We start from the raw sequence: 21,306 nt of genomic DNA, 5'->3' as shown, positions 1-21,306 counted from the left end.
GATATCCTTCCACCAAAAAGAACCACAAGGGGCAGTTCCGTGAGGTACTGTGTCATGATAGTAAGTGTTCCAAATCAAGTGAACCCAAGGGATATCAGCATGATTGAGGAATTTGTCAACATGCTTGAGCAGGAGTGCTTCATTCTGGATTGCTAGGTTCATAATTCCTAGCCCCCTTTATTTTAAGGCCTGCACACCAGAGGCCAGGCAGTAAGAGAGGGTGCATGATCATTTCCATTTCTTCTCCATAGACATTGCCTTTGCATTCTCTCCAGCTGCTTCAGTATGCCTGGTGGGATATCCAGACTGCATAGAAAGAAGATAGGCACAGAAGACAGTGTTGAGTTTAAATACTGTAGCCTTCCCCCCTGAGCAAGAAAGGATGAACTAGCACTGAGTCTTCTTTCCATGTTATCAACCAGTGGCATGATATCAATGATTCTTGGTTTAGTTGTCCCAACAGGAAGGTCAAGGTATGTGAAGGGCAAAGATCCCACTTTGCAACCAATGGAGTCTGCCAGATCCTGTAGATGCTGAGGAGAAGTGTTAACAGGTAGAAGGGCAGATTTGTGATAGTTCACCTGTAATCCACTGGACTGGGAGAAAAGTAAGAGCATTTTCTTGAACTGCAACAACTAAGGTTTGTCAGCAGGTAGGATGATAAGGGTATCATCAGCATATTGCACTATGGGGAAATCCTTATCATGACAAGGTATGGGCAGCTGAATCGGCCCCTCCACCAGCAGTTGATTAACCAGAGTTTGTAAAAAGTCAGGAGCAATAGCAAAAAGCAGTGGAGACATGGGATCTCCCTGCCTGACACCTTTCTTGCACATAAACTTCTTTCCAGGCACACCATTGATCAGAACTGAAGATGAGCCAGAAGTTAGGAGCTGCTTGACCCAAAGTATCCATCTGTCATTGAAGCCTTTGTGCTTGAGGATCTGGAAAATGAACTTATGTTCCACAGAATCAAATGCCTTTTCAAAATCCAGCTTGCGAATGACTATAGGTTTCTTGGATTGATGGCATTGGTGCACGTACTCCAGGGTCCATCCAACACAATCTTGAATGGTCCTAGACTTGATAAAACCATACTGATTCTTGTGAAGACACTTCACAATCTGCAACTGCAGCCTGTTAGCAATCATTTTGGACAGAAATTTGAGACCCATCCCAGTAAGTGATATTGGTGTGTAATCTCCCACATGTTCAGGTGATCTCTTCTTTGGAATCAGAGTAATATAAGATGAGTTCATGTTCTCAAGCTGAGCCTGACCAACATGGAAAGAAGCAGCAAGTTGATAAAACTCAGGGGAGATAAGGGGCCAGCATTTCTTGAAGAAAAGACCATTGAACCCATCAGGACCTGGAGCTTTGTCAATGGGCATATCCTGAACAGTCTTGTCCATTTCAGACTTAGAAAAAGGTTATGTGAGAATATCTAGACCCTCCACCTCATGTAGCATGGATTGTAAATCAAATGCCATGTTAATGCCAAGAGAAGTTCCCATTCTATCCTTAAAAGATGCCCAAAAGCATGCGGCAATTTGATCATGATCAGATATGATAGAACCATCATTTAACTTGAGAGATGCAATGGAATTCCTCCTATATCTCTCAGTAGCCATAGCATAGAAGAATTTAGTGTTTTCCTCACCAACCTTAACAAATCTGATAGTGGCTCTCTTTTTCCAGTATAAGCACTGAACATGCAAAAGATGCTCGAAATGTAATTTGACAATTTTCCTGAAATTAGCTTCTGGTCTGAAAAGTGACCTCAACTCCTCAAGCTCATCCAAACACAGCACAACTTGGTTACATCTGGAAATAAAAGTTTTTAACTGTGATAGATTAGTCTGCCATTTTTTCAGATCCTGCCTAAGATGCTTCATCTTATCCATAATGACAGCAGTAATGTGGGTTTTCCTTGAAGGAATGAGCCAGGATTGCTGAACACATTCCATGAAGCCCTCCATTTCAACCCAGTAGTTTTCAAAGCGAAATAGGTTGCATTTAGGGATGGAAGTGTTGACAGTGACCGCACAAGGAACATGATCAGAAGCAGTCTTTGCAAGGGGTAGTACTTGTGTAAGAGGATATGAGGAGATCCAGTTGGCTGATGTGAAAAACTAGTCAAGCTGCTCCAGAAGAGGGGAATCTTGCATATTGGACCAAGTGAAAGATCTGCCTTTAATGGGTAGTTCCAGCAATCCAAGATGCCCAATAATTTCATTGAAGATGAACATGTCATTTACATCAGCCCCAGGAAGGTTTCTGTTGTCAGGGGATCTAATGAAATTAAAATTCCAAGAAGCAACCAATTAGCCCCAGTGGGAATATTAAGATTATAGAGCCAACTAACAAAAAGATCTCTGGCTTCACCTTGACAAGGACCATAGACATTCACTAAAGTCCATGATTCACCAGTGTGATTTGAGGTAAAAGAGATGATCAAACCATAGGGTGTGCATTCCACTAATTGACCAGTAAGAATGGAAGAGTTCCAAAGGGTGATAAGCCCCCCTGATGCACCTCTGGAAGGAGAGTAGGCAAACTGATCAAAGCGTTTGGGACAGAAACATTTGACTGTACGAAACTCGATTGACTGCATTTTGGTTTCCTGCAAGCACACCACAGCAGCTAGGCTCTCATCAATCTTGTTACGGACCGCACGTTGCCTATGGTCCGAATTTAGGCCACGCACATTCCAACACAGCACACACCAACTTCTCGTAGAACGACTATCCATTGCACAATATATATATAACAAAAGCAGGGCTATGTAATAGCCAGTGCGACCAAGGTTCAGAAAACCAAAAGACAGAGCAAGCAGAAGTTTCACAGTACATGGAGCCAGTATCGTAACAACTTAACATAGGTGGATTAAACATCAGCAGACGATGGCGCGGAATCAGCGGGATCTTCCATAAGTCGATCCACCGTTAGCTTCTAAGGGGCAATGCCTAATGACTGCCCAACCTCCTGAATCACTGGGATAGGAGTGGCAGGAGGTACTTGCACATCCTCAGTCTCCTGCGATGTAGAGGGCATTGGCTTGGCCTTGGGCTTCCTCTTCTTGGGGACGTGCGCACGCAGCTCCTGCAGGATTGGTTTGAACCATCGCGCTTGATGGAGCCGCGAGTACAATGACGGACAGAGGAGTCAACGACGGGAGTGGCCTTCTTGAGGGTCCCCTTCTTCGATGGAGCACGAGAATGAAAAGATAAGTCCTCTGCAGATGAAGAAGGACTGAAAGGGATTACCTCCTGCATTGAGAGAGAGAGCTACTAGCAGGCTCTGATCGTGGTGGTTCTAGAGCATCAGGGTCGAAAGCCGCCGCCCAGGATCGCTTGGGGATCATAATGGGCTCCAGAATTGGCATCTGCAGTTGGTGAGGCACGTGCATAGCAGTAGCAGCCCCCATGAGAGCATCGAAGGTGCGAGCCCAGGAAATAACTGGCGGCAGAGGAGGCCCGTATACAACCCTTGCAGCCCCAACAAAGATGTTGTCAGTCTGAATGTGAGGGGGTTTGTAGAGGACAATTGCCAGAGGATTGTCATCATGCGCCTCCTCCAACACAGGCACATCTTCCTCCAGCTCAGCATCGTGGCCCTGGGCAGCCGGTGGCATGTCAGCATCAGGGGCAACAGGGTTAGCCACTATCCCCTCCAGGTGAGGGGCCGGGGGTTCTTGATCAGCAGGTTCCGCCTCCATGTCACCCTGCGGCTGAGGGTCGAGGTCCACAAGCTCATGAACCGAGTCCGAAGAAGAAGGACTCGGTTGATCAATCACCATAGACTCTTGATCCTGAACAGGATCGGCAGCAGGTGCTTCCGGGGCCGCTTCAGGTTCCCATCCTCCTCCATCAGCGGCAGCAGGCGGCTGTCCCCAACCTCCGGCATCAGCAGCAGGAACCACTGGATCTTCAGGCGCCAGCGGCACCGGATTCCAAACCAACGCAGGATACGGGGGCAGAGCAAATTGCAGATTGTCATGGACGAGGTGTCCAGGGAGTGGGTGGGGGTTGCCATTGAGGGGCATGGGATCCTCATCATTGGGCAGAATCTCGGCAGCCGCCGCTCCCAGGATGTAAACCGGCGCAGACCAGGAGACCTTGGCACCCCCCCAAGCAGCATACTCAGAAAAGTTGATACTGCGAGGGACCAGTCGGTCATCTGGGAACGAAGCAAACACGATGGAGCAAACCAAATAAGGATCATCACTGACCCAATGGTGGAACTCTCCAAAGGTGTTGACAGCAGCCCGGAGATCTTCGGTGTTGCGGAAGTCTAGGGGGACCCCCAGAATCATGAGGCGGCCATGACGAAAACCCTCTTGTCCACGGAAACCAACACCCTGATCATGACGCAGGAAGCGCACAACAGAGTTATGAGCAACTTCATGTGGAACCATGTGGACCGCAGCATAGCTTTTCGCCGCAACTCGGAGTTCAAACAATCCAACGCCCTCAATCCATGGCTGGGCAGACCGAACATGTAACCCTCGGTGAAGAAGAAGAGAAGCAACTTCTTGTCATACCTGGACCACGTTGTCAGCCGGAGGTGCTGGGTGGACGCCAGCGATGACGTAACGCTCATGACGTATGGTGATGGGGACCGCAGGCGTGGTGGAGGTCCGAGGCAGCCGGTCCAGACCTCCGTCGATGATGTTATGGCAAGGCGGGAGGAAGAACTCAGGATCAAGCTCGAAGTTCGCCATTGCGGGAGGCGGTGGCGGAGTGGCAGGCGGCGTCTCGGAGGGAGTTCGAGGAAGCGACGGCGATGAGACAGGACGGAACTATGCTGCAGGCGTTGCGGTTTCACCAAGAGTATCAGCAGTTCCCGAGATATCAGCGACAGGGGCAACTTCTTAAAACTGTTATTTTCTGACATGATGCCATGTTTAGAGCTTTACATTAGGTGGTGCTTTGGCCCTTTGTGGATGATTCCTTGATGGAATGGTAGTGGGTGAACCCCTCTACAACATGGGGCCTTTGTTTTGTTCTTAGGGATTCACATGCACCTATTTTGCCCTGTCACAGTGGACACTTGGCTGAAACTGACAGATTTGTGAAACCTTGTGATTTTCACTAAGTCTGGGAATCTGATGTTATTTTCTTCCCCTGTTGTCTTGTCTGAATTAGCTCCTATGTTGGGAATTAGCCCATGCAACAAACTAAAGTTTGTGAGCTTATATGTTTGTTTAGCTCCCTGTTAAATTTCATACTGATACACTTCCTGTAGATATCATTTTGTAGGCTGCCAAAATGATTCACAGCATAAGCAGCTGGTGAGAATCTGTGATTTTCACTAAGTCCCAGAATCTGTGATTTTTTGTCTATGTTAGTGTCCATAGATCTGCTCATGGGTGATTCCTTTGCATTAGCTTCTTGTTCAGGGTTGTAGATCTTTTGGATGGCTTCTGTCTCATATCATCTTTGATTCATTTAGATGCATGTAGCTACTTTAAATATTGTAGACAAACTGCTATGTTGCTGTTGGAAACAGATTGTATGTTTGTATTGATTTGAAGCTTGTGTGGGCATTGTTGATGGTGTGGTGTGTTCCCATGCACCACCCCACTTATAATTTGTTGCTTGATCATATGGCAACCTCGTTACACCAGGGAGTGCCCATTAGAGTGTGTTTGTGGCTGTTTTGAACCGTAGGCCTTTGGAACTTGTTTTGTAGTTTCGGGTTGATCCGTGACTCCATTCTCTAGGTTCCTTATATGTTTTTGCATCGTTTTCTCGTGACGCACATGCTCATGCCATATTCATGCATGTCAAGATAACTTAATATGAGGTTCTGTTCAGAATTCAATTAACTCAACTAATGCATATGAAAGTGACTACAATAGTGATGCATGCTTCCTTCTTCACACATGCATCATATTGATTGTTGCATTATGTTTTGCCGGTGTTCATTGGCAGTTATCTTATCTTGGGCAGCATCGGGAACAGAGAGCGAGTACGTGAATTCTGGAGAGTACGTGCAGGAAGAACAAGAGCAGTTCCAAGCTGAAGACATCACAGGCAAGATGATTGTGACCTTAACACCGTATCTAGCTTTGTTATGCTTAGAATCACGTTTCCCTCGTTACATGCTCGCTGCCTACCACTTGATATAATGCCCCTATCTTTGCCATGAACCTCAAACACCTCCCTCTCCTAGCAAATGTTGTTTGGCTAAGTAGGCTTGCTCAACCTCTAATGAGTAGCTTTGCTAGTTGTAGGTGCCAGCTGTCTCATGCGATAACATGGGTATTTTGATATCATTATGTTTAAACTGTTATTTAATTAATGCACCTATATACTTGGTAAATAACGGAAGGCCTAGCCTTTTACCATGTGATTTGTTCCGTTGTTGCCGCCTTAGTTTCAGTTACTGGTGTTTGATTCCATAACTGATCGCTCCTAACACGTTCGGGGTTGTTATGGGGACCCCCTTGATAAATCGTGTAGTGTTAAGGCTTGTCCGGCAGGACCCGACATTTATTTTAATCTTCTAATAACCTAATAATAATTTGCATAGGGAATAGCTACCCTGAGGATTTAATCAACAACCCGGGCCAGTGCTCCTCATGAATGTTGGTCTAAAAACTAGAGCCACTTGCAGGGCCACCCGGGGCAACTCGGGGGATGTCTATCCGGCCACCGTACGTACTGCTCATCCGATGTGTCCTGGGAACGAGATAAGCGGCTCCTATCGGGTTCGTCGACACGTCGGGAGGTCCTGCTAGATTTGCCTTAACTTAGTGATATATCTTGCGTATAGGGATTACGGTAAAACTTTGGGTCTCCTCAAAGTTGAGGTTATCCTCTAAGGAATCCGACGAGATCACGAGTTTCGTGATAGAGGATTACTTTGCGGCCCGTGGCAGTTTGTGATGGACTAGTTGCAGCACCCTTGCAGGGTTCACTACAGGAATCACAGAATTTGCCATCTGCCTCATCTTTACCGTCTGCCGGCAGATGGCAAAGAAACTCTTTGCCATCAGCTTCCAAAAAACGGACGGCAAAGAACGCACTCATGACAAAGATATTGTTTACCATCAGTGAGTTCTTTGCCGTCGGTCGGCTGACGGCAAAGATGCGGCACGCAGACGGCAACGTCAGCTCCATCGTTACCGTCTGCCTCTTCCTCTTTGCCGTCTACAAAGGGGATGGCCACATAACGGTAGTGCTCGGTCCCTCCCACCCCATCTCACCACCTCTCTCTCCCCCACTCCCGACCTCTCTCTCTCTCTCTCCCATCCCCGCCTCTCTGTCTCTCCCGCTCGGCCCGCACCACCACCACCGCGCCGCCCCTCCCCGCGACTCCTCACGCCGACTCCTCCTCCTACGGGATCTCTAACGCCGTCTTCGGATGCATCATCCCCCTCGGTAACCGCATCTGACCCCCACCCCTTCCTGCGCATGCTGGATCTCGCCGTCGCCGAGGGAGCGGGCGGGGAAGCGGAGGCGGATGATCCCCAAGGAGACAGCGAAGCTCTGGCCGCGGACCGTCTCGCATAGATCACGGAGCCGTTCGTGCCGCAGGGGAGCGGTGGATCCGTCTCGACGGCCGCGCCCATCGCCGCCTCCAACCTGGACCCCAACGCCAAAGAGTTCCTCCATAGTTCCAAGATTCGAGCGAAGCTTCTGGGCGACCCGACGTATCTGCAGCCGCTGATGTCCCCGCGGTTGTCGGAGCACGTGGTCGACCTGCTCGAGGCGGGTGATGACGAGGTGCGCGGGATCGTGCTCGCCTTAGTCACGCCCAACGCCCGCTTGTTCATGAAGACCTAGGAGGGGGCCAAGGAGTTCGTCGCGTTGGTGAGCTGGCCCGAGCTACAGCTCGGCGACCTCGAGAACATCCACAATGTCGTCTTAGGAGAGCCACAGCAGTTCGACGACCAGTACTGGTACGTTGCTAATTCGATGCCCCCAGTCCAGTCCCTCGGCTTGATCAAGAAATATGTTCATTGATTCAACGTGTTGTTGTGATTCTGTCTTGCAACCATACTAAAGAAAAGTACAGTGCTCTGTCGTTGTAATTAACCTTTTCTTGCCTGCATCTGCATGGTGCAGGGTGACATCTCTGGAGGCGCTCATCACGGCCGTAGCTCAGCGTGGATCCCCTGACCTGCGCACGGGGCTGGTACACTACCTCCAGGATGAAAACGTGGTGAACCGTGCCGGAGGAGGCCAAGTGCTCGCGCATTGCTTGACCACGATGCCTTACGAGGAGACCAAGGTGAGATAACTGGGAAATGTGGGATCCAGCGATACAGAACTATATGTATGCAGTGATGCATCAACTGAATCTGATCATCATACTATACTACTCCCTGACAAAATGTGTATTGGTCGGGATTTACTTTCTTTGGTATGCATCATTTGATCATCATGTTACTCCCTGACAAAATGTGTATAGATCGGGAGTTACTTTCTTTGGTATGCTTCATCTGATCATCGTATTACTCCCTGGCAAAATGTGTATTGATTGGGAGTTACTTTCTTTGGTATGCATCATCTGATGATCATCATACTACTCCCTGACAAAATGTGTGTTGATCGGGAGTTACTTTCTTTGGTTTCAGGCTCTGATCCGGCACGCCCTGGAGACTATCAATGACAAGCTGAAGTTAGAGTTCGGGTCGAGGTGTCTGTCTATATGCTTCAGGAATGCGCAAGCCGATGAGGTCCAGGATTTCAACAAGGTGGTCTGTGAAAGTGCCATAGACATGGCCATGGGCCAATACATGCTAGTCCTCTTCTCAATCCTCGCCTTAACCTGTTCCATGATTCTGAACTTTTCGTCCGACTACGTATCGGCTGGCCCACTGTATAGTTTAAACTCTAAAGTCTGAACTGAATGGCAATCTAGAACTGACAGTGTTCTCTTCTCTGGATACCCGGCAGCAACTACTTGATGCAGGACGCTTGGAGCACGGCAATGGAGACATACAGCACGCCGTCGTGCACGAGCTCATGAAGGACATCGCCAGTCTATTCAGTCACAAGTATGGGCACGGCGTCCTGCATGCATGCTTTCTCGAGACCGGCGAGTCCCGGGGTAAACTACAAGAGCGCCGGAGGCCCCAACCACCGATCCATGCACACACGTACATGTCATCTAATCTGCTCATGAGCGCACATACATCCATGGCATATATGTAGGATACATTCTTTAATTACCTACATACTACATGGTACGGTTTCTTCAATTTGTTTTTCCTTCTCCATATCCCAATCTCTTTTGCTTATTTTACACAAAGTTCTTAATTAAAAGAAAACATATTATTTAGAGATTCATTTTAATGCATAGAAAAAATCTCTGAATTTACTGTAATTTATATTGCCAATTTGTTCATCGTCTAAGAAAATGAAATTTTATTTTGTAATGCCAATTTATACAATGAAAATTCTACCTAAATTTTAGATAAAAACATGTGGGTTACATAAGTAGGAAAGTGGTATTCTTTTGTTCTTCATTGTAAAAGAAAAGAGAGGTATACTTTGTCTCCCATCGAGGTGTTACAATTATTAATTTATCAATAATTTTTATCACAAAAGGCACACATCAATCTGCTGTTATATAACGTGTGTATTATCTTATATATATATTTACTATTTGAAGGCGCAAGATCAAGTGAAAAAATTGAATTGTTGAAGTTGAGCCATGAGGCAAACGTGGGTACCTCACAAGTTCCTCATATACGCCTCGAGGCGCCCACTACGTACAATGTACACATGCAAATTACAACATTTGTATCATGCTAGATTGGTTCATGCCGTTATGCTCGAACATGTTTTTTAGTTTTCCAAACGCCCTTCAGTATTTGGAGGTAGTTTCTCTTCTATTTCGCAAGACACTTGACCCGTGAATTCTTATGATTGTTTGCAAGTGTGGGGTTCCAAAGAAAAATCATAATAGTTTTCTTAAATCTCCACATGAACCATGAAAACAGAAATATACTCCCTTTGTCCCAAAATAAGTGATGTTGTTTTAGCTCAATATTTTCATGATTAGGGAAATCACTTAAATTAAAATTAATATATCCCATTTACACTGATAAAACAGTACAATAAATCTCTTCTGATATTATGTGTTCATCGAATATGATATGATAGAACAACATGCATGTGTCCACGCTACTCCAAATTTGAGGATATATCGTCGCGTAGGTGAGCTTCTATATCGTTTCCCTCTCATCGTTTGTTTTATGTCATTCATGTAATTTTCTTGTGTTGCTTAGAATAAAGGTTGTCCGTGTCTGTGATCAGTCATCCATCTACATGTACTGCTAGCAATGTTGTGAAGTTTAGATGAGGTTAAATCATAGGGTAGCGTGTTGCTTCCAGCAAAAAACCATTGTTTGTCAGCATTTTCATTTGAAATTAACTCCAAAATTGTAAAACATATCACATATAAAACCAATATGTATTTTAAATTTAGAATTAATATCAGATTTGTGTTTTAGGTAAATATGGATTTATATGCACTTAATATGGATTTATATGCACTTAATATGGATTTATATGCACTTAATATAGAAATGGATATAACAGAATTTTGCATCAAAGAATTCCACATGGGAAATTTGGAGTCCCGTGCATCTTGTTTTTATTACGTTAAACGCAAGAAACTTTGTTTCCATCCCCTACAGATGTGTTTCCATCACAAAACTATTTTGCTCTAAACAAACATAAGTTCTTTCCATGCATTTTTCGTTCATACACCATCTTCATATGATACACATTTGTTTCATTCAAGTTAGTGATGATACAATGCTTTCTATGTTCATATTATATGTTCCCTATAAACTATATATGGAAGTCAAACTATGGACACATAAGAAGTACATTTGTTTCTATGTTCACATGATCCATTACACACTGGATATAACATAGATATATACGTTCAAAAAAATCATGGGAGAAAGCATTGCATCCAAAGTAACATATTAAAAGTGAATCAAAGATGAGATGAATCAAACCCTATAGACATGCTGTTGTTTGATGCTCTTGTAGTTAGGATTCTACTCTTGGAAGTGATGCTTGTAGAAAATGTATTAGCTTTATATGGCGAAAGGTTGTGCATTAATTAGTCTTTTCTTCTTCTTCTTTTTCTAATTTCTTAATTACTTCAATTTTTGCAGATTTGATTCATTTCACGGAAGCTGGCATTGATGGACTGTTAGTGTTTAGTTTTTTTCGTTTGTATTGACGAACAATGTCAAACTTATGTATGTATATATAGATGAACTATGTGAAACTTTGTATTGTGCTAGCCTATGTGTTCGCTAGCTTGTTAAATATTTCATGATGATGTTGGAAATATATACGATGTGAAATATATGTGTTGAAGATGTATGAAATATATGTTGTGAAATTTATATGTATGTATGTATATTTGTGGTATGAAAATGTAGGAAAATAAAAGAAAATAGACAAAAAAGAAGCAATACAGGCTCTTTGCCATCTGCCAGCAGATGGCAAAGCCCTTCGCCATCAGCCGGCAGACGGCAAAGGGCTGCCCCCGGCAGATGGCAAAGGCCCCCCGGCAGACGGCAAAGGGCTGCCACCCGGCAGACGGCAAAGGTCCGACCCCCGGCAGACGGCAAAGGCTCTGTTAGCTATCTAACGGAGTTGCCCCTGGTGGTTGTCGTCTAGCTTCCTTTGGCGTCTGCTAACTATGGCAGGCACATGGCAAAACCCTTTGTCGTCCGCTTCCTACCGGCAGACGGCAAAGAAGGCACTTTACCGACGAAAGCTATCATAGAAATTTTGCCGTCCGCCGGCAGACGGGAAAAGTCTTTACCGTCCGTGGAGTGGCCCTTTGCCGTCCGCTATGGCAGACGGCAAAGAAGTTGATTCCTGTAGTGGTTTAATCTTTTGGAAAGTCGTGCCCGCGGTTATGTGGCAATGTGGATATTTTGTTAACATCCGGTTCTAGACAACTTGAAGTAACTCTAATAAAACTACCAACTGTGTGCGTAACCGTGATTGTCTCCTTCGGAGATCGCTCTCCGACCGAGAACACGGTGGGGTTATGTTTGACGTAAGTAGGTGTTCAGGATCACTTAGTGATCAATCTAGTCTTCGATCATTCGCGTAGACCATCATATCATTACTCTGATCATCGTAAGGTAGCCCTCGTATATGCTTACGTTGCTGCAAACCAATACACTAAACCTTCCTCACCTAATAACTTTGCTAGATTCGATACCATGGTCATTCGATTGTTGAGTCCTCGTGGCTCACAGATGAATATAAACCCCAACAGGTATAGGTACGCCCGACGCAGGAGATCCTGATGACAACCAGCTGAAGTGGGAGTTCGATGAGGACTCTGGCCGACTGTACTTGAACTATCCGGAAGAATGAGGCCGTGGTCGTGATCGTGGGCCAGCATGCGGGATATCATAGTTTTACTTTTTTCATGTTGTCCGTAGCGGGACTAAACTATGCTCCTAATAATTGTGTGTCTGTAAGCTTTATGCTATACTATTGTCAGATGGCAAGTGTATGCCCTACTTGTCATTCTTCAGTTATGTAATGTTATGATTATCTCGCTTGCGAAACGTTAGATGCGCCCCTTTCCCTTTTGAGGCATCGGCCCCAAAATAGGAAAGGGCCGCATCTTAGTCATTACAAGTTGGTAATCAGAGCCTTACGATCATAGGAGCCTTTGTGTGATCGAACTTGGCCGAGTCGAGTCTAGTAAAATGATTTGAGTCTTAGTCATATCGGAGAGTAGGTTTCTTTTTTCTCCTCTTCTATGCTGTGGTGAGGTTCTCGACTTAGGAAATCTTAATTCTACTCCTCTTCTCGCTCAAATTTTTTTTAGGATCACGCAGAAATTTTGAAATCTATATGATATTGATGTGACGGAGTTCTGTCTTGGTGCCTCCTGTCTGACTTGATTTCTTCTGGGGAGTTGAGCTCCAGGGATTCTTGTGCACATCGTCATCATTCAGATTTCTTGGTATCTCAGGACGGAGGATGTTCGTAATTACTTCAATACTAGTTGTGATGAGAGGAGTCCGGCTTCCCCAGTACTGGTGCAGAGAGTTCCGGATGTATCGCCACACTTTGTATCGTTGTGATTACGAGGGTCTCTGTTAGATGAAGGTCCGAGATTCTGGTTATGTGTTGACGAATGCGATACACTAGACGGCTTAGTACAGGAGTTGTGTGACATATTACTCCTTGTATCCGTGTACCAGATTGCATGACCAGATATTTCGGGAATTCATAGGTTGGATATCAGGTAGTGACTTATAGGACAATCTTCCTACAGATGCATGATGTGAGGTTGGGCTTCAGCATTCAGTGGGTACGTTTGTTCATGGTCGTCTTACAGCGGTTCTCGTTGTGTCTTAAAGAGTCCTTGTAGCTTGCTACGACTCGGGGACGCTTCATAAGTCGTGTGCACTGTCTTGCACAGGATGGCTACTATAAATTCGAGCCTGTGCGATCATATCCACGAAGATATCAGATGGAATCTCTGTCATACGTTTGTACCGAGCAGTTCTAGCTCATACTTGGTTCGCAAGTGGTCTTTAATCGGATTTTTGTTGACAGTCACTTTGAGGAAGCATTCTTACTGTTTTGTTCGAGTGCAATTGCTAAATATTCTTGTTCGGATATTTCTGCCTATTGATTCAGCTTTACCTTGAATGTTATTCTCTCGGCTAATGTGTTGTCCGTCTTCAGGATGGCTCCACTAACTCGCCAGAATCCGGGTCGCGAGGGTGTTGATGCTCCGCCACCACCTCCTCCACCGTCGCCGCCTCCTCCTGTAGAGGCTTGGAAAGCGGTGATGGCTGCAACAAATGCTAACACCCAGATGTTAATCCAGCTGTTGCAAGAGAGGACCAATCGGCATCAGGGCAATTTCAACCATGTGGGTAATCAATTTGCATCTCTGAATCAATTCCTGGCGAACCAACCGAGGTCCTTCACATCTTGTGACCAGCCGTTCGACGCTGAGGACTGGATTCGGGACATGATCAAACACTTTGAGTGCAGCAATGTCCGTCCGGAGGACTTCGTCAAGTTTGCAACGTTTCAGCTCAAGGGGCACGTAGCAGTTTGGTGGCAGCAGTTGAAGGACTCTAGGGGAGGCAGAATGATCAGTTGGGACGATTTCTGCAAAGATTTCATGTCTCACTATATTCCGTCTAGCTTTGTGGAAGAGATGCGTGAGAAGTTCAGACGCTTGAAGCAAGGTGGTTCCTCTGTGTACAAGTACATCGTCGAGTTCCATGAGCTCGCTTGATATGCTTTGCAGGACATTCCAGATCAGAAGAGCAAGATCTATCAGTTCAGAGGTGGTCTGAGAGAGGACTTGTAGCTAGCCCTTGCCTTGCACGATCCCGATGAGTTTGATAAGTTCTATAACTTGGCTCTCAGGGCTGAGGCAGCTTTGCTCAGGGTGGAGAACTCGAGGAAGCGTTTCAGGGATTCCAGCTCGTCGCCCTCAACTCAGGTGGTCCAGAAGTAGCAGAAATATTGGGTGTCTCCTCCTCCTACTCGGCAGACTCGGGAGTTCAAGCAGTCAGGTGGTCGTGGTTCTTCCCACCCACCCAACCCAGCGTTCCAGTAGAGGTTTTAGCAGCAGAAGCAAGGGGATCCTCAGGTGCAGTTCCGTCCGCTGTCAGATGTTACTTGTCACAAGTGTGGGCAGAAGGGTCACTACTCCAACAAGTGCACCTCTCAGTTGCGTCTTCCGCCCCCTTCTCCAGGGAATCCTCCAAGCAATGTTATGGTAAAGTTCAGCCCCAACATTGCGAGAGTCAATATGGTGAATGCAGCTGAAGCAGACAACTCTTCAGACGTGATTATGGGTAATCTTCTAGTTAATGATTTTCCTGTAAAGGTTTTATTTGATTCTGGTGCATCGCATTCATTCATTTCAAGGCCTTTCGCTGCAAAGCATGATTTTGTGGCAGAAGACACTCCTAGGCTGGTAAAAAACATTTCTCCGGGGATGCAATTGACTTCTCGGGTGTTTGTTCCTGATATCACCGTCACGATGGGTGATTATGCTTTCCTGGCTTCTTCTATTGTCCTCGGCAACTCTAACATTGATTTGATCCTTGGAATGGATTGGTTGGCTATGAACAAGGCGTCTATTGATTGTGAGGCTAAAGAAGTGAAGCTAACTCGTTCTTCGGACGACGTGATTATCTTCGCAGCGCGTGATGACATGGTTCGTCTATTTTACTTGAATGAGAAGGGTGAAATCTCTCCAATTTCAAAAGTCCCAGTGGTCTGTGAGTATGAAGATGTTTTTTTGAAAGAACTGCCAGGAATGCCTCTCCACTGAGCAGTTGAGTTAGTAATTGAGCTTGAACCGGGTACTGAGCCTTTGTGTAAACGGTCGTACAAACTGGGTCCAAAAGAGCTGAAGGAGCTGAAGAAACAACTTGATGAGCAAGAGCGTCTAGGTCTGATCAGACCAAGCTCATCTCCTTGGGGCTGTGGAGTTCTTTTCGTCAAGAAGAAGGATGGTACGGAATGACTCTGTGTCGATTATCGTCCATTCAATAAGAAGACGATCAAAAACAAGTATCCACTTCCCAACATCAATGAGTTGTTTGAGCAATTGAAATGGGCTAAGATCTTCTCGAAGCTTGATCTCAGGATGGGTTATCATCAGATTCGCATTCGCGAAGAGGACATTCCAAAGACTGCTTTCAGAACAAGCTTTGGCTCGTATGAGTACAAGGTGATGTCTTTCGGTCTGGCCAATGCTCTACCGACCTTCTGTCGGATGATGAATTATATCTTCTCCCCATTCAAGAATGAATTCGTCTTATTGTATCTTGATGATATTCTGGTCTTCTCGGAAACTGAGGAAGAGCATGAAGAACATCTCAGGATTGTGCTTGATAAGCTAAGAGAGCATAAGTTATATGCTAAGTTTTCCAAATGTGAGTTCTGGTTGAAGGAATTTGTCTACCTTGGGAACATCATCTCTGCCGAGGGCATCAAAGTTGATCCGTCGAAGGTGCACGCCATTGTTGAGTGGGAACCTTCGCAGAATGTGAAGCAACTTCAAAGTTTTCTCGGGCTTGCAAGCTATTGCAGAAGATTCGTTGAGAATTTCTCCAAGATTGCTAAGTGATGACCCACATGTATAGTCGATCAATCGTAGTCCTTTCGATAAGTAAGAGTGTCGAACCCAACGAGGAGCAGAAGGATCTGACAAGTGGTTTTCAACAAGGTAAAACATGCATGCACTCAAATTGTCGGTAACAAGTGATTGTGTGGTGGGAAGATTCGTAGCAAGCAACAAGTAACAAAAGTAGCAACGGTGTAGCAAAGTGGCCCAATCCCTTTTGTAGCAAGGGACAAGCCTGGACAAAGTCTTATAGGAGGAAAAACGCTCCCGAGGACACACGGGAATTTCTGTCATGCTAGTTTTCATCATGTTCATATGATTCGCGTTCGTTACTTTGATAGTTTGATATGTGGGTGGACCGGCGCTTGGGTACTGCCCTTACTTGGACAAGCATCCCACTTATGATTAACCCCTCTCGCAAGCATCCGCAACTACGAAAGAAGAATTAAGACAAAGTCTAACCATAGCATTAAACTAGTGAATCCAAATCAGCCCCTTATGAAGCAACACATAAACTAGGGTTTAAGATTCTATCACTCTAGCAACCCATCATCTACTTACTACTTCCCAATGCCTTCCTCTAGGCCCAAATAATGGTGAAGTGTTATGTAGTCGACGTTCACATAACACCACTAGAGGAAAAACAACATACAACACATCAAAATATCGAACGAATACCAAATTCACATGACTACTATTAGCATGACTTATCCCAAGTCCTCAGGAACAAAAGTAACTACTCACAAAGCATAATCATAATCATGACCAGGGAGGTAATGAGTAGCATCAACGATCTGAATATAAACATCCGACTAGCATCAACTACAAAGAGTAATCAACACTACTAGCAACCTTACAAGTACAAATCGGAGTCGCGAGACGGAGATTGGTTACAAGTGATGAACTAGGGTTTGGAGATGAGATGGTGCTGATGAAGATGTTGATGGTGATGAGTCCCCTTCGATGAGAGGGGTGTTGGTGATGACGATGGCGACGATTTCCCCCTCCGGGAGGGAAGTTTCCCCGGCAGGATCGTCCTGCCAGAGCTCTAGATTGGTTCTACTCAAGTTCCGCCTCGTGGCGGCGGCGAATCCACGAAAAAGCTTCGCCTTGATTTTTTTTCCTGGATGAAACCCTTCATATAGCAAAAGAGGGGGGCAAGTGGGCCAGCAGGGTGCCCACAAGCGCCCATGGGCCGCGCCGTGCAGGCTTGTGGCCACCCCCTGGCGCCCGTGTGGCACTTCTTCAACCCAGTATATTTTATAAATCTGGGAAAAAAATCTCGTTGATTTTTACGGCATTTGGAGTTGCGCAGAATAGGTATCTCAAACTTGCTCCACTTTCAGGCCAGAATTCCAGTTGCCGGCATTCTCCCTCTTCATGTAATCCTTGCAAAATAAGAGAGAAAAGGCATAAGAATTGTACCATGAAGTGAACTAAGAGCCCAAGAAGCGATAAATATCAACATGAAAACATGATGCAAAATGGATGTATCAACTCCCCCAAGCTTAGACCTCGCTTGTCCTCAAGCGAAAGCCTAGCTCAATAAATATTTCCACATGTTTAGGGAGCAAGGTATCGACAAAACAAGATACGAACATGCATACATCATGATCATGATCAGAACAGCAATACCAACATATAATCTCTCAAACCAAAGTGATAATTCCTTCACAAAGTAAAGCATGGATCAAGAACCTTACCGAGAAGTAACAACCGATAGCCTTTAGTCATTGAAGCAATTGCAATTTATCACAACATCAGAAAGAGTCAAATAAGAGCTTGTAAAGCAAATCCACATACTCAATCATTTTTTCATTCTCTACAATTGCTACAACTCACGTGGTACTCATGAGATCAAAGTTTCAGTTGGACACAGAGAAAGATAGGGGCTTATAGTTTTGCCTCCCAACTGCTTACCTCATGGGTAATGTCAACAATAATAATTCATGAATACTTACCTCCAAGTTGACATATGAATATAGATCTTTCCCAAGCATATGACGTTAGCCAAGATAAAGGCGAGATAAGGAATTGGTGAAGATCACCATGACTCTTTCAAGGGCAAAAAGTAAAGGTACAAGATAGGCCCTTCGCACAGGGAAGCAGAGTTTGTCATGCGCTTTTGTGGTTTGGATGCGTGTCCTCTTAGTGCGGAGGAACGTCACTTTATATTGCCTCCTATGACAAAGAACTTTATTATGCAGTCTGTCGCTTTTATGTCTTCCTCATCACAGGTTCATACAAAGCTTATTTTCCACACACTAATAGATCATACATATTAGAGAGCAATTTTTATTGCTTGCACCGATGACAACTTACTTGAGGGATCTTATTCAATCCATAGGTAGGTATGGTGGACACTCATGGCAAAACGGGGTTGAAGGTTTATGGATGCACAAGTAGTATCTCTACTTAGTGCGGGAGGTTTGGCTAATATGAGGTGGAAGCAATCATCACATGCTAAGGGATCTCTAATCATATAACATTGTCCGGAACCAAGCAAACACAATTCATTATGTTGTCTTCCTTGTCCAACATCTACTTCTAGGCATGCAATAGTTTAGTGAGTGTTCACAATCATAGATGGTGTCAGAGATGATATATTTATATGTGAACCTCCCCTTCTTTATCACTTCCTATTAATTGCAACCGTGACCAAGGTCTACGTTTGCCTACCCTCAACAAGTTTCAATCCTCATTCTTTTTATACATGAATCCATCACTTGCCATAAGATCATTACATGATCTTTCATGCTTTTGCTCTATTCTCACTCTTTTGATCATGGCAAGAGGCAAAGCCCTTCAACTAAGACACTCTTTATTATATGGCTCACGAGCTCGAATACATCGGGGGTGACACAAAGCAAAACTCAAGACTAAAACACTAAGACTTTTAATCTACTAGAGAAAGAGAAAACTGAAAAGAAAAACTAAAACAAAGGTAAAGGCAAAAGATGTGATGGTGATACGATACCGGGGCAACTCCCCCAAGCTTGGCACAAGCCAAGGGGATTGCCCGTACCCATGTTTAGTTGTCTTCCTTTGGTGGTGATGGTGGTGGAGTTGTTGCAATCTTTGACTCCAAGAGGTCCATTAATATTTGATTTATACCTTGGAGATCTGCGATATGTTTTTCCAGCAAAATAACTTCACGAGTGAGACAAGTATTGCGAGTACGAGTTGTTTCACAAAACCTCAAGAGTTCAAACAAGGATGGAGACAGTAGGTGGAGGCAGGGTTGGAGGAAATCCACTTCCTCAACTTCTTCCCTGTTGAGCATAGATTGCACTTCGTCCCACGCCTGATTCCTCTCCTTGGTTTTGCCCTTGGTTTCTTTAGGTAGCCTTTCCTTAGCCTCCATGACCTCCATCCTTTTCAGATCAGCACTTACTTCTCCATAAACTTGAGGGAGATTGTTCTCCCCCACAGATTCCTCAGACGACATCTTGCTCTAAATCTGCGGCAGAGAACAGGCTCGAAACGAAAAACAGAGGATATGTGCGTGATGCAGGGGTCAGACCAAATGGGAGTATATATAATGATTTGATTCAAACCAGAAGGAGTCCCCTGCACGAAAACGGATTCCGGGAGGCGCACAAGGTGGCCACAAGCCCTCACGGCGCGGCCAGGGGGTGGGGCCATGTCGTGCATGCTTGTCGCCTCCTCACGCACTTTCCGGACTACTTCCAATTTTTGTATTTTTTCAAATATACCAAAACGGAGAAAATTTCCTACTGGAAAACTTTTGGACTCTGTTTTCTTACCGAATCACATACCTCTTCGTTCTCGGAGTCTGAAACAGGCTGATAAATATCGCTTAGGTATTCTTCCGGAGTTATGGTATTGATAATATTGCTTTCAACATTTATGGGAGTACCTGAGATATAATGCTTGATTCTCTGCCCATTTACAACTTTCGGACAATTACCTTCCGTGTTGCTGATCTTGATAGCACCAGAACGATATACTTCCTCAACAACATAGGGACCTTCCCATTTAGGGAGAAGCTTGCCTGCAAAGAATCTTAAATGAGAGTTATATAGCAAGACATAATCACCTACATTGAACTCACGCTTTTGTATCCTCCTATCATGCCACCTCTTCACCTTCTCTTTGAACAACTTGGCATTCTCATATGCCTGAGTTCTCCACTCATCAAGCGGGCTAATGTCTAATAACCTCTTCTCACGGGCAAGTTTGAAATCAAAGTTGAGCTCTTTGATTGCCCAATAAGCTTTATGCTCTAGCTCAAGAGGTAAATGGCATGCTTTACCGTACACCATTTTGTACGGAGACATGCCCATGGGATTCTTATAGGCAGTTCTATAAGACCACAGTGCATCATCGAGCTTCTTAGACCAATTCTTTCTAGACCTGTTGACAGTCTTTTGCAGAATTAGTTTAATCTCTCTGTTGCTTAGCTCTACTTGACCACTGGACTGAGGATGGTAGGGAGACGCAATTCTATGGTTGACATCGTACTTAGCAAGCGTTTTACGGAAAGCACCATGAATGAAGTGTGAACCACCGTCGGTCATTAGATATCTAGGGACTCCAAATCTAGGGAAGATAACTTCTTTCAGCATCCTGATAGAGGTGTTGTGATGAGCACTACTAGTGGGGATAGCTTCTACCCACTTAGTGACGTAATCAACGGCAACTAGGATATGAGTATACCCGTTGGATTTTGGAAAAGGTCCCATATAATCAAAGCCCCAGACATCAAATGGTTCAATGACAAGTGAATAGTTCATAGGCATTTCCTGTCGTTTGCTAATATTACCTATTCTTTGACATTCGTCACAAGACAAGACAAACTTACGGGCATCCTTGAAGAGAGTGGGCCAATAGAAACCTGATTGCAATACCTTGTGTGCAGTTCTATCTCCCGCATGGTGTCCTCCGTAGGCCTCGGAGTGACACTTCTATAGGATCTGTCCCTGTTCATGTTCAGGTACACAACGTCTAGTAACACCATCTACTCCTTCCTTATAAAGGTGAGGATCATCCCAAAAGTAGTGTCTCAAGTCAAAGAAGAATTTCTTCTTCTGCTGGTATGTGAAACTAGGTGGTATGTATTTGGCAACGATATAGTTTGCATAATCAGCATACCGCGGTGCACCACGTGAGGCATTGATAACATTCAGTTGCTCATCGGGAAAGCTATCGTCAATAGGTTGT

The sequence above is a fragment of the Hordeum vulgare genome, chromosome 7H (genome assembly GCF_904849725.1).
Source record: "Hordeum vulgare subsp. vulgare chromosome 7H, MorexV3_pseudomolecules_assembly, whole genome shotgun sequence".
NCBI classification, from domain to species: Eukaryota; Viridiplantae; Streptophyta; class Magnoliopsida; order Poales; family Poaceae; genus Hordeum; species Hordeum vulgare.
This window is presented reverse-complemented; position numbering follows the sequence as displayed.